Genomic DNA, 14,452 nt, shown 5'->3' with positions numbered 1-14,452 from the left:
TTTTCCTGGACCTATTCTTACTGAAATCGGTTGCAAAACTTCCACTGACTTCAGTAGGGCAAAACAATGCAAAATATGTACAGCTGAAATCTTAATAATTTACACATGAATGATTCTGCAGCATGGTGCTGTTTTTTTCAAAATTTTAAGTAGACAGGGAACAAGAAGCGTTTATGAATCTTTAGCTGTTTCGTTTAGTCATTCATCATGTTACCTTTTGCAAAACACCAGAGGAAAGAATTTAAAATACAACACCTATTATAAAAAGGATGGGCTGAGTGGGTGTACACTTCTCCCCAAATAAAACTTTTTTTTGCATGGACCTACAGGATTTGACAGTCAAATTGTACTATCACATCCCAGTCCTAAGGGCACACAGCTTCTACTATACAGAAAGAGATCCACAGACACTATGCCTCTTAAAACATGTCAGAAAATGCCCTGATCAGTCTCCTAGAAAGATGCATAATGAGTTTCCCTCACTACGTAACTCGCCTATTTCTGTTGCCGAGACAAGACACTCACTTCTTCACTCTGTTCAGCTTAGGCTGGTCAGAAGTCTAAAGGTGCCTTGCTCTTGAGAGCACAAAAGCTGCAGCTAAAACATGAGATTTGGCAGTAATTTTCACCTTTCACATACATGGAGGATCACCTGCAACCCAGCACAAAACACATCTTATTGGAAACACTCATCTCTCTAAGAGAAAATCTGGTTCCTTAAAAGCTGTGATGTATGAAGTTACAGATGTGATCTCATTCAGTGGAAAAAGCAAATAAACCAAAGGAGGTGTGGCACAGACTCTCCTTCAGGGCTGCCCCAGTGCTGGGCTTGGGAAGGGGTAACTTATTCTGTAGTTCGTGTTTAGGGGATCATGGCACCTCAGAGTGACCATGGACTCAGGGACACCACAAGCCCACTCTTCCTAGGCCACTTGGCTGAGCAGAGGCAACACCTTGCCTTCAGCCCCCCACAGCTGCCAGAAAAGGTTTGCTGTGAAATGGCATATCTGTTTCAATTGGATGCTGCTTCTGCGTGCAAGAGATGGTTTAATTTTGCTGGAAGGCTGCCCTTTCCCTTGCTGCATGGCTCTCACTGGCAGAGCAAACTAGAAAACCCATTCACCTTCAGACCAACTTGTGCTTTACCCAACTTACTCCATTCCCAAACTAAATCCAGGGTATGAAAAGGGATATATAAATTTTCCCCTGTAAAAGGGAAGCACATCTAAAAATCCTGTTTATTTTTTCTTCAGAATGAGAAACAAAATCTGGGCTTTTTGAACAAGAACATGCAGCCTGGCTTAGAATATTTACCACATGGGTAAGGCTTGAAATGCTGAAAAGATTTACGATTCAGTATCTTCACCAATGTTGACAAAAGATTTTTTTTTAAATATGTATTTTTATATTCAGTTTCCATATGTGACCTCCACATAAGGCACTATTAATAGCAATTAACTTTTTGTATTATTGTGCAGAAAGCAATTACTGCTCTGCTATAAGTACTTAAAGCACTAGAGAATTCTGATCCATCTACAAAATCAATTCTGGTTACCACAAAAGAACCACTAATGTGTTTCAGGACAGTCTCCTAACTAAGCAAAAAAAAGCCAGCATGGATATGACCAACTTTCTATTTTGAAGTGTATTATATTAACATTTCATCAGCATTTACAGAAATATGAACCCTCACAACAGCACTGGACTTACTCAGCTTCAGCAAACAGGGAATCACTCCTCAAATCATTACTCCCTCTCTCTCTCTCATGCACAAGCTTGAAAAAACACACAGGCACATTCTCCTTTTTATTGCATTTCAGCAGAAACATGCTTTTGATAGAGTTTAAGAACTGCAAGTGGCTGCAGTGGAGAGTAGCAGCCAATCTGCATAAAAGGCTTATTCTGAGGAATTTCTGAGAGAGAAAACACTCAGTAGGTGCATTGTAATTAGTTGCTCTTTCTAGTTACCTCTTGACAAATGATGCGTGTGGGTCTGGATGAGAGCCCAACTCTTGACCCATGCCACCACTACACGCTATAGTACTTCAAGCAGAAACCCCTAGCCTCAGCATTCTTTTCATTCTGTTTGTCCAGGAACACGGTGCTGGTCAGGCACAACATGAGAACCACACATGATTAGCAAAGTTGGAATCCTTTCAGAAGAGCTTCATATAGCTGTGTCCTAAATATATCTGAGGAAAGCGTCCTGCCTTCCAAATTCCTTCCAAATAGGTAGCATCTTTCAGGACAGGGTTAGAGGACAGAACATGGAGATACACAGTAAATTTTGTTCCTACAATGCTTAACTATATGCTTTGGCGACATTTCTAAGCCTTTCAAACAGAAGATATTAATATGATTGTTATTTTAAATATGGGAGATTATAAACCTATTGAGAAATGCAATTTTTGCCACAAAAAATACCTTTAAAAAATAAATATTTTTTGGATAGCACTTTACTGCCCCCTTTTGCACTTTAACATTAGAACAGGTTTCAACATGAACATGGCTGAGAAACAGAGAAGATACCGGGTAAAATGACAGGGCCTCATGTTAGTAGAATTTCAGCCTCTGCTTTGGGGACATCTTCCACCTGCCTACACTGCAAACAAATAAAACACCTGGCTTTCATTGTCCCGAATCTTCCAGTGAAGAGATCAGTAATGATCTTAGTTTAAATTACCATTTTCCATTTTAGTCTGAATGTATATGGGGCAACCGGGAAAGAAGGGGATATTGCTCATTAACAGTAGTTGTTCCTCTAGCACTATTTTCTAAAGCAAAGATAATCTGCAACTGGAATTTGGTTTTATTCATCAGGAAGAGAAGAATGACAAAAGGCTTTCCAGTCTGAGGCCATGAGCCATCCTTTAACTGAAAGGATGGGTGTATCCTTCAGAAAAACTTCACAAACTGGCAGGCAAGAATATTTTCATGATAGGTGAAGACAAGAAGCCTAGACATTCAAATACCCTACGAGCCTACAGGCATAAACCCGTTCTGCAACTCCTGCACTGCAATTACAGTCAGTAGAGAATCCATGTCTGTCTGTGTGTGTCCACACATATCTACAAAAGGTAATAAATCTATAGTCTAGTGGCCAGTTATTTACAAACACTAATTCATTATGACAGAGCCAGAGGGGGACCCATCCTGCCCCAACCCTCAGTTTCCATTCAACAAAGTCCATGTGCTGCTCTGTACACTTTTATTTAAATTTAATCCATTTTCCTCTGTCATCTTACAATTACAATACAAGTCACAATAATATTAAATTTCACTGCCTACAGCATTGCACAATTGAACCATTACTGTAATGAAAACTGACTCCCTTTGATATTAACACTGGTGTTTTCTCTCATTTGCTACCCACGAAATACAGGAAGAGACCAATGTTGTTTTAATTAAAGAACTGTTGTTCAAAATATGCTACTGGGAATATTAAAGTAGTTCTTTGCTCTCGCAGCAAAGATAATCAGGTATTTATATGGTTTTGATTTTTGAAAAAAAAAAAAAAAAATCTGTGCCATGAATTCAGCGTAACACAAAACCACTTCTCCACTTGACTTGTGCACACAGAGGCAGGGTGTGCCAAACACAAGAAAGATGGAGCTTTGTTGAAAAGATGCAGAGCAGTAGTTAGCATGGAAAGGAAAGTCAAACCAAACCATGTGTGCTTCTTACACAAGTCACTAAAGCCTTTGCTTTCAGAAAGCTAAGACAGAGCAGCTGCCATTCGCTAAAGAACTACTTTTTAAAAAGGCCACTGTAAATTACAAGACAGAAACAATAAAACCAGATTGTTCTATTGCTGTGATTTTCTGTGTTCTTCCCCACTGTTCCTATTACAGAAACAAATCTTATGTCAGCCACAATACAAGGATATCAACCAAAGTTTTCAGTCTTCCTTCTCTTAAATAAAATTTGTTCGCACCTGTACGGTCTTGTTCCAAGACATGCTCCAAGCAAAGTCTATAAAAGAGGGCGGGGACTGTCTTGTTGCTTGATGAGACATTAATAATCAGTGATTATATCTCAAATTCAAAGAAAAAACTTCAGCTGCTCTGCAGTTGTTAGAAAATATATTATTGCATACCATTTGTCTGCATAAGTAAACACTGGAAGCAGAACAAGCTGTAACTTTCAGGGAAAGTCATGCCAAATCAGTAACAGGATTGTGTGACAAAGCAAACCTATTTTGGCTAATCATTGTGCAAAATTTTTCAGAATCTATTTACAACTCTCTATCACTCCTATACTGCATTTTTTTTTTCTGTTAAAAAGACAGTTTTCAGGTGGGAGGAAATTACATCAAACAAAAACCTAAGTGGGAGATCTACAATCAGTCTACACTTGCATCTCACACTAAACCCAAGACTCAGCCACTCACAAGCGTGGAGATCCTATATTCTTACATCAAAACCAAAACTTTCCAAAGTTTGACTGACTTTCAGAAGTAGAATAAAACCAGGTGGCCTCCAAGGCAGCAATAATATCTAACCTACCGATAACCAGTTTTTGGCCTGCTGCAGGACTGAGGCCTTCAAATTAAGTTAGACTGACACTGGAGTAGTTTAAAAACTCCTGTAAAGGTTGAGAAGTGCATTCATCCCTAGGTCGGACATCCTTTGCCTCAGGTGGAAGAGTTCATCAGAGGGGTTCAGCAAACAGCCAGGTAGAATGGAAGCTCCAGCCACTCCACTTTAACTTGCTGACTACTGACAAGCTACACAAAAATTAAGACTCACTCCAAATGCAGACAGGGCTGCAGCTTCTGACATCATTTTATGAAATATTAATAATAATAAAAAAAAAAGTAATGAAGCTTCAGAGAGAGCTGCATTTGTCCAACCCCAAAAAGCCTTCTCACTCTGGCCTTGGTTCAAGACAGCTCACGCTTAAATTCATCTTGCTTCAGCAAAAATATTCAGCATTCAGCACATGCTTAACTTGAGCTTTTCTGAATAAGGACAGTTTCCTGAGCCAGGCCCAAGCAGCATAGTGCAGTCTTGCCCGCCTTGCTGTCACACACCAATCCACAGAACAGAAAAGACTGCAATAAGCAACGCATATATGAAGAACTGGCTTCTGTTTTTCTTCAAAAAGTATATGAACACTGATAAAAAGTAGAAGAAACAATTACCACTAAAAAATGCCTCTCTTAAAATATCTATCACACAGAATAGTAATCTTGCCTGCCAACATGACCTTCTCTGTTCAGCTAACCTATTCAGTTTGGAAATACCTTGGAAAAAGAAAATCCAAGAAACCCTAAAGGTCAAGTGTTATGCAGTGATTAAGCTAGACTGCTGCTGAACTAAACTGAAATTAATTAAACATGAAGAAAGCAACTGAAGTGTGGACAGTGAATGCTATGGGACTGCAAATCCTCAAAAGGAGTCAAGATGTTCCCAACTCCAAATTTACACTTTTATTCAGTCAGGTATAGAAACCAACTGCTTCTCAGGCAGTAGGTAAGCAGATGGCAAGCACCAGCAAAAATGAATATGTGAAAAGATGCACCACTCAAAAAGTCAGAAGCACAGTTATGTGTGCTTTCACCAGTGCTCACTGCATAGATTCCTTAAACAAACTGCTTCAAACTTATAGAACATCAAAAGCCAGATGGGCCTTCCTGAATGAATCCACAGGCAAGAAGCCAGGATTCCCGTTTGCTGCAGAAATAGGCCTGGACTTGATTTGAGTCTTCTCAGCTCTGACAGGCTGGAGTCTGGCAAAATCCAAACTAAAATAGCATTCACTTGCAACTGGGCTTTAACTAATAATAATAATAAATTTTAAATCCCTCTTACTAACTTTAACATGCACTTCTCTTTACAGTGCATTGTTCCCCTTTCCCACTGCTGCTCTTTGGTTTGGGTACCTCGGTAAATTCAAACAAAAGCTAACAAAACCATGAGAAGCAATTTGCAGCATCACAGATTTTCCACCCTGACATATCATTCCACCATCTAACCTATCCTCCTGTATAAGACAAGCCATATAATTCCTCATTTGCTGTTGACATGTCTAAAACTTGATTATTCTTTCAAGTGTACACAGCTCTGAAGCCTACAAAATAAAGTTTTGTAAATTTTATTTTAGCCATTAACCACAAGACATTTAAAAAGAACACTCTAGGTTAAAAAAAGCCCATATTTTAGTTATGTATATGTCATACATCAGGAATGATTCACTTAGCAACATAATCCTCTACCAGCCTTTATCTTTTCTGGCTCAGAACCTACATTTTAAACCATAAGAAAGCACAGACTATTACATCAAAGTTTAAATCAGCTGCATTGTAATTACCATGCTGATACCGCAATAAACACTGGGTGTTGGCTGGCCAGGATTGCCAAAAAAGATAGAGGTCCTGCCCTTATTCGCTGTCTTTGACAATGTTTATAATCACATCAAAGGAAAGTTCTCTGCATCACAGTTAATACGGAAAAAAAAAAAATTATTCTAGATGTTCTCTTTCCTCAAGTAAAATAACAGATTTTGTTCATTAGAAGAATATTAAAATTTTGCCTATAATGACAAAACAATTATAATGTAAAGCACTTGCAGGCTAATGTATTGCTCACTGCAGGTATTTTCATGGAGTTGAACAGGAACTAGACAGAAGCCTTGAACATGTTTATCTACTCATAACTAGAAATACAAAATACTAAAGTATATTCAAATACGGAATTTAAAATTATCTATTGTAATTCTGCATTTACATTTGAAGATTTCTGAAAATCAGTCTAAGATTAAACATGAATTTACAGCCACAAAGACCTCAAATGATTCAAAGTGACAAATTCAGAATGAAGACACTTCAAGTTTATGGAACTCGTGTATATGCTTTATAGTTCCAATTCTATCTGTCCTTGAGGGCACAGGCAACACTGTTTTTTGTTCTGCCATTTTGTTTTCATACTTGGCTTTCAGAAATATACTGAGTGCAATGTGGTTGTTTCTCAAAGCCTCACTACTGTTTTGGGTTTGGGTTGGTTTTTTTTCTTCCGAATCAGGGAACAGAAGTGTAAATTGCAAAACATCTGTATTTTAAGTACACCTTCGAGTTAACATACACCAGCCAGAACTATTTAAGGAGAGGGGAACCTGCAGAGTTCTCTCTGGGAACAGGGAGATCTGACGTGCACTGCCCATACACAACAACCCCCGCTCTTTTCTGTGTCCTGCCAAACCCACCGAGCCTTATCTGGTACATGTCTGAAATGTGACATGACAGGCAGGTTCGAAAGCTAAATGTAGGATAATGGTGGGCAAACAAAGGACATCGGTTTTTGCATTATTTCTTTAATTACTTTAACCCTTGTTCGAACAGAAAGCATAAGGCCAGAGTAATTCAGCTTCCTTCTTTGTCATTTGCCTGCCATAAATATGCACCAGTCTGCATTTGAAAAGCTGAAGGAGGCCGCAAGCTTGCTGGACATTTATCATGCTCTGTTCCCTGTTAACAAGCAAATACTTTAGTTGAATGGCCCATTAGCAATCATTGTCAAATATAGAATGCAAGGTGCTTGGATGTGATCGGCCTGTAAATTAGATGAGGGTGCCCCTTCGCTTTGCAGAATTTCAGCAAATGAATTGGATCTTTTGATATAGAATTGTGAAGGTTAAGCTGTAAGAGAGGAAACGTATCTGAGCACTTCAGGCCCCGTATATTCTGTCAATCTGTTCAGCACCCTGTATGCACTTGTTTATTTTTCATTTGTTAAAACCAGATCAGCATCAGCAGCTTGACACTTTTGGGTTTGGAGTTTCCTTCTCAGACAGAATTGTGAAGCTTTCCAGCTTAGTATGGGGTAGGATGAGAATGATAAATTCAAGCATGTAATTAACATCTTTATAAAAAACCCAGAAAAATGGGGAAAAAAACCCCACAACCTTTAAAAGTGTCCAAGCCAGTGCCAAACAAACAGCATGAATTCCATTTTGCCAAGCTCATCTCAGGCTCATTCCCACTAAAGAAAGACACAACTGTTATTGAAGGCTTCAGTGTTTTTTCCCCTTATGTCTAGACTCTGCCTAACAAATGCAGAGTGCTTTCCTTCCCCTCCTCTTACCCGGCAAATGAGCAGGCAATAAAGTAAATATTTCTCGTTTGAACCGTACCCCTGATTTGCAACTGCCGGCTTTAAGTTGTAGGTGTTTAGGTTGTCAACGAAAGACACAACTGTTATTGAAGGCTTCAGTGTTTTTTCCCCTTATGTCTAGACTCTGCCTAACAAATGCAGAGTGCTTTCCTTCCCCTCCTCTTACCCGGCAAATGAGCAGGCAATAAAGTAAATATTTCTCGTTTGAACCGTACCCCTGATTTGATTTGCAACTGCCGGCTTTAAGTTGTAGGTGTTTACGGTTGTCAACTGGGTAGAAAAGCATTTAGAAGGCCTTTTAGAAGAAAAGAATGAAAAAAAAAAATCCAAGTAGCTGCACTAGCAGAGGTATTTTACTACCTTTACAGCTGCAGTTTACTTAAAATAAATGACAAAACAATAGCTAAATTGTCTGCCGGCTGAACCCAAGGGGCTGACAGCAAACTCATCCCAATGATTTTACGTTGGGGCGGAGGGGCGTGAGGGTAGGCAGATGCTTATCTCATTAATTTCTACATTTCAGCCTGCCTTTCGGAAATAAATACCACCAAGAGACTAAGCCAGATCAATTTCCTTATCTGTAGCCTTATAGGTAAAGAGGAGTGGATGCTGTTTTGAGTTGTTTGGTGTTCTGTTTTTCTTTTATATTGTTGCAGGATGGGAAACACAGGAGATGCTGAAGTATCACCTGGCCAAGGCAGAGACAATACAGAGTGTTTATCTTTGCAGCTCCCACAGAGTGAAAGATGGAGACCACAGCCTGAAACACAGCTGAAATCAAAAGGCCTCTGTTTTCTTTCCAGATAACCCCAGTCCTACCTATCCCCCCTGCTCTCTGCTCCTTGCCAGCATGCTCCTGCCCGAAGCCCAAATAGATTAAGGCAACCAACCTCAAGTGCAGCTAATTCTTCAGAAAGGCTGCTGCTAGGGCAGGAGTTAAAAAGCAAAACCTTCCACACCTAACAATTGCAGCCATCTCAAGTTTTAATCGGTGCCCATCTCGGCAGAAAGCAGTAAATGAAATCTATCTTTACCATATTATACGCCACCAATGAGCAAGAACTGAGCAGCTTTTCTTTACTGCTCTAACCATCCCAAGCCACAAGTAGGCCTTTCATACTTCCTAATCCCGGCCCCCAAGTTTTGTGCGGTTCTCACATAATACCTTGCAGCCCGGAGCAAGGTCCTTAGTTTCTAACACCCCTTTCAGAGACGTGTCATTTCCAACATCAAGCTAATCTATATGTTGCCATGGCATCACCCTTTATCTGCCTTTACATCTTATGAACTGCATGGATTTACCACATTATTTTTATCTGAAAGACAGAAAATGGTGGTTTTATTGCCATACAATCAGATTACTGCTGCTAGTTTCTCTATGCCTTTTTACCATACTTCAATCAAAAGGGATCAGTTTCTTTATACTCTGCCCTTGATTTACATTACATCTGTAAAGAACTAGTCTGGGTTGTAATCCCCTTATTAACTATGACCAGGGTTGATTTGCCTAAAAATAAAAGCAAATTGTGTCAGACCTTTTCACTTTGTTTTTGATTCGGAACTACAAAATGGATTACTAAAGAAATCTTCAGAGTTCACACGGCTGGTATAGTACTGAATTTAAAATGAGAATTAAACAAGTTAAACATGGGAGCTGTGTCAACGGTTTACATTTTCCATCATGGAAGAAAGGCTGAAATGCGTTTGTCTTTGTGTTCTCGGGCTTTAAAGAGACAATGAAGCCACAGGAGTTTTTCCAAGCTCTTCTAACACTGTCCATTTGCCATCCTCCCTTCCTCTGCTTTCCATGCAACTCCCCCTCAAACTCCTCTCTTGCTGCTCCCTCCCCGCCCCCAACAAAACCTCCCCTTGCTTAAGACAACAGCATTCTGATATTCTGTGGCACTGCATATTTTAATAAAAATATTTCAAGCAGTGTAACATTCCTATTTAAGTTTCCACAACGCCTCACAAAGAATGAGCTCATAAGCAAATCCATGTAGATGTATGATAAATGACCAGAAAAACAGGTTTCTTTATGTCAGCAGCCAAGGCAGGCAGACATTAGGCACACATGAATAACATTTTAATCACTATTTTTTTTCTCAGAAGAATACTTTCTTCTCATCTGCAACAAGCAATTTCAAGTACTGCAGGTTGCACGACACATTAAGACCAGATTCCCCCGGAAAAAAAAAAAAAAGCAGCCCCAAAGCACCCCTGGCTTTGGCTGCTGCACAGGCCCGAAAGGCCTGTCGCTGCCAGCGTGTCAGGGCAGTCACCTCAGGTCCTGGGCCGACCCAGGATCTCTGGCTGAATTTGAGACCATCCCGAGTGTCACACCTAAAGCAATGTGATCTCTTTACAATAATACATGGAAGAGGGAACAGAGGGAGGGGAAAAAAAAAAAAAAAAAAAAAAAAAGAAAAGAAAAAAGGAAGCATTCTTGTGTGTGGGAAGAGGGAGAACTTAAAAGTGATTTTAACTTGACTTTTAGTCACTGCCTTTCTAAAGGCAATTACTTCATTAAACAAAGTGAACTAACGTAGCACAGCTTACAGATAACATGCTTTAAGATAATACTATAAATAATATAGCAATTATACTCCATGTATAGAAGACTGGGGAAAATAACCAGCTCAAGAATTTGGCCTTCAGTTAGTTCTGAATTAATTTTGTTAATTCACTGGTGCTTCAGAGACCTGGATATGAATGCTAGAGATATCAAATGGACTGGAAGCCACCACTCACTCCTTGTGTTAGCATGCCAAGTGTCAACAGCTATGTTTTGGGTACAATTTAGAAGCATGTGTTTAAATCATTTTAACCTTCCACTCCTGTTTCTTCAGCTTGAGGCTGTAATTGCTGAGGTTAGAAAGTGCGGTCCCATGACACAGGACTCCCAAATAAATTCTTGTCTAGCTGAGAGGCTCCCAAACATGTTGTGAGATATCGTTTTAGCAAGCTCTTTGTGCTCTGGCTGGCTCACTTGTCCTGCGAAACAACGGCTGTCCATTACCTACAGTTTATCATCCTGACAAAATGTGAGGAATGTGGATGTGAAAGCACTAACAATTCCACCCCTGGTGCTTTCTCCTTTTTTCCCCCCTCTCTATATTAAAACCGACAAGATTAACCCAAATGCAAACTGCATAGCATAGTTCAAGGGGCTATTCAGTTGACAGTGAATGTGCATTTGTTTACCTACAAAAATAAGAATTTCAGATACAATGAGAAGCAGACTAGTCTATATGCCACTGAATAGGCCATTTAATGGGGTCATCAATTGTAGTTTATTTTATCAGTTTCTGACATGTTAGCATTCACTCAGAGGCAGGGTGTGAAATATCCCATATATAACTGGCTATCAGAGAGAGGGAAAACCAGATATATAATCTAACTTAATCAATGTCAAAGGCACCACTTGTGAGGATAACCTTCCACACGTCACCAAGGAGAACTGCTTTGCTCACCAGTCTACCAGCACGCAGGAAATCGTGTCACTTAGACATAAGCAATATTTTTTTAAGTAAGATTCCTCTACGGTTAGGCTAAAAGGTACCCATCACATTATGGGCTCTCCTGTGTGCCAAAGGTGGTGCAGAGCCCCTGTGAGGTGAAACTAAGGTAATCCCTGCTATCTATATACATTGTTTGTCTTGGCAGAACCAACACAGGCAGAAAGTCCCCTGTAAAAAGTGTCAACAGGAGTTAAGTCCACAGAGTAAGTTTTCTCTCTGCTTTCAAGATCATGAGATCTAAGGTTCTTCAAATGAGAAGTCTAAAGTCTACCAAGACCATCTGTAACAATGACGTTTAACCTCCCAAGCTATAAAGTCACAGGTATGATTATTTTATGTATGCCACTTAAAACACACCTCTTGTGATCTGGGCAAGGCAATGAAAGCAGAGCTCTAAATAAGGGAGGGGAGGATGGAGAGGGGAGGGAGCAGTGTCTTCAAACAGCTACCACATGCTCTCCATCGCAGGCACCTGCTAGAAATTATAACCTCTAAACTACAGTGCAAAACCAATTTAGTATATACATTCATCTTAAGCTAAAATTTATTTCAAACTTTATATTAACCTGTCCAACAACTACTCCTAGCATTTAATTGCCTACCTGTTCAGCTGATTTATGTGTTGAGGCTTTCAATAAAGTTAAATGCACAACTTCCCTGAATAAATTAACAAGCACCAAATATAGTTATTACTTCATACCTAGAAAGGAGCTTTATTATTATACTACACCAAGAACCATTCAGCAGCTTAACTTCTCAAGCTATGCATGAGAATCTATGCATGCAGCTTGAATCCAGAGTGAGGGCATTCTCATCCACGGAGAAATTATTCAGTATCCTTCGGGCAAACAATTGTGACAAGAATTAGTAAGAAATCCTGCTCTGAGAAGCGGAGCTGTCTCACCGGCAGCAATATTGGTAATGCATTTGTAAGCTTCCTCAAACTACGGGCCTCCAAGTGGCCTATAAATCACTAGCCCCAGCAATTGAAAAGACTAATTTTAATAGTGTACTTCTTCACTGTGGTGTGATTAAGCCTCAATGAATCACTCAAGAAAACTCAATTACAACAACAGCAGAACCTATTTTTAAGCGTGCATTTAAGTTGAAAAAGTAATTAGATATTATCATTAGATCTACCATTAACAACATTCAAACGTTTTTTGTAATCAAACAGTTTAGAATTAGCCAAATGGAAACACAACTTGTATTTGATAAAGGAAGCATATCCCTAGGCACTGCAAGATGGGTTGAATTCAGCAGCTCGGGTATTTTTAATTCTCTGATGGCTAATAAAAGCTATCAAGGTAAGTTATAAAAGGGAAAACAGGTTGGAGCTGGCCGGGAAGAGAGAGGCCAGAGCAGCAGGCTCTTCTGCATTGGAAGAGTGACCTCTGTAGGCACAAACCCATCGGGGCTGGGGATGCACAAGCATTCCCTTTCCTCCCAAGGCTAAGCCCGAGCCTGTTTTCCACCAGCACAGCAGGCCCACTAACGCAATGCAACCCCGGCTCGTAGCCTTTGACTTTGCGGAATTCAAGCAGTATTATAAAGCCCGCTTTTATAACCGCACAGGTCGCTTTATTCTCCGATGTCGTGTAGGCTTTAGCTATGTAGCATCATTACAGTGCAGAGGGAGAGACTGGAGCTAAACTTCGTTTTATTTTAACCAGCTTTGCACCTGGTATATATACAAAATGATTATTTGTCAGAAAATACTAGGAATAAAAAAAAACACTGAACTGAGCAGTCCCACTGCATTCCTTCTAGTTTCCTTTTTTTTTTTTTTAAAGACCAGAAAAGTTTTCTGATCAGAAATCCAAGAGACACAGCAAATGGTCCATTATTGAAAATTGCTAGTATAAATCTATAGTGAGTTTTTCCTTCAGTCAGAACAATGGTAGGTACTGGTGAGTGTAAAGCAAGACTACCTGATAAACCCGAGATGTTACTCCTGGATCAAACTTTGAAATCTTCACCAAACTCCCGAAGATCCTGCCACCTACACAGAATTAATCCCTGATTCAGGAAATACTCCATTCTTCTTGTCTCACCACCACCACCATTTCCTCTAAGAAGTCCCCCGAGAAAACAATGGCATGTACTTAATGGATTTAATAGGAAATTCTAAATTCAATTAACACAATGCATATGGTTTGCTTCTAAATATATATAATTAAAGATACTGATGACTTAAATTATTTTAATCAATTGCTGGTGTAAAACTCCCTAAACTGATTACAAACTATTTCCTCCTATCATGATTTTTTTTTTTCTGAAAGTGGTTTAATCACAAAAGTTCAAAGGATTTCACAATTGAACAAAGCCAACTTATACTTTGCATGTCAAAAATGAAAGGGGACAAAAAGACAGCAGAAATCATTTTTCATCACTGACTCAGATTTCTCTTTAGAAAGAGGGCCCACTTCCCAAAAAGTTCCTCTTCCCAACAGCAAGTCTTTTGCATGTTTCAGTAAAGAAGCTGGTGTGCTTTTTGGCTTGTTTTTTTTTAAAGGGTATGAGTCCATTTTAAGAGTGTGCTTTGATAGTGAAGTCCTGGGAACGCATGTACTTTTTTGCCTGAGTTTGTTAATGAAGAATGACACTAAATGGTTGTGTGATGGGTAATGCTTAGTTCATTACTCACTGACATGTGCCTTGATACCATCAACTCCACAACCAAATTTAGCCCTGTTATAAGCAGATGTGACTTCGCTGGAGTCAATGGGATGGGTTTGCATCTGCAGACGGAGAAGTTGAAGAGAATCACCCCTTCCTGGCAGCGCAGCCCAGCGCGGCCCGGCCCCGCCGGCCTCCGCC

General features: G+C 39.7%; 1 protein-coding gene across 1 annotated transcript in view; it reads right to left on the bottom strand.

The window, feature by feature from the left end:
* The window catches only part of EFNB2 (ephrin-B2), a 41,978-nt gene that overhangs the window by 27,115 nt on the left and 411 nt on the right, over positions 1–14,452 (bottom strand). The window lies entirely within an intron of this gene.

The sequence above is a fragment of the Chaetura pelagica genome, unplaced genomic scaffold (genome assembly GCF_000747805.2).
Source record: "Chaetura pelagica isolate M959 unplaced genomic scaffold, ChaPel_1.0 scaffold123, whole genome shotgun sequence".
Classification (NCBI taxonomy): domain Eukaryota; kingdom Metazoa; phylum Chordata; class Aves; order Apodiformes; family Apodidae; genus Chaetura; species Chaetura pelagica.
The sequence above is the reverse complement of the archived record's forward strand: the minus strand, read 5'-3'. Positions and strand labels throughout refer to the sequence as shown.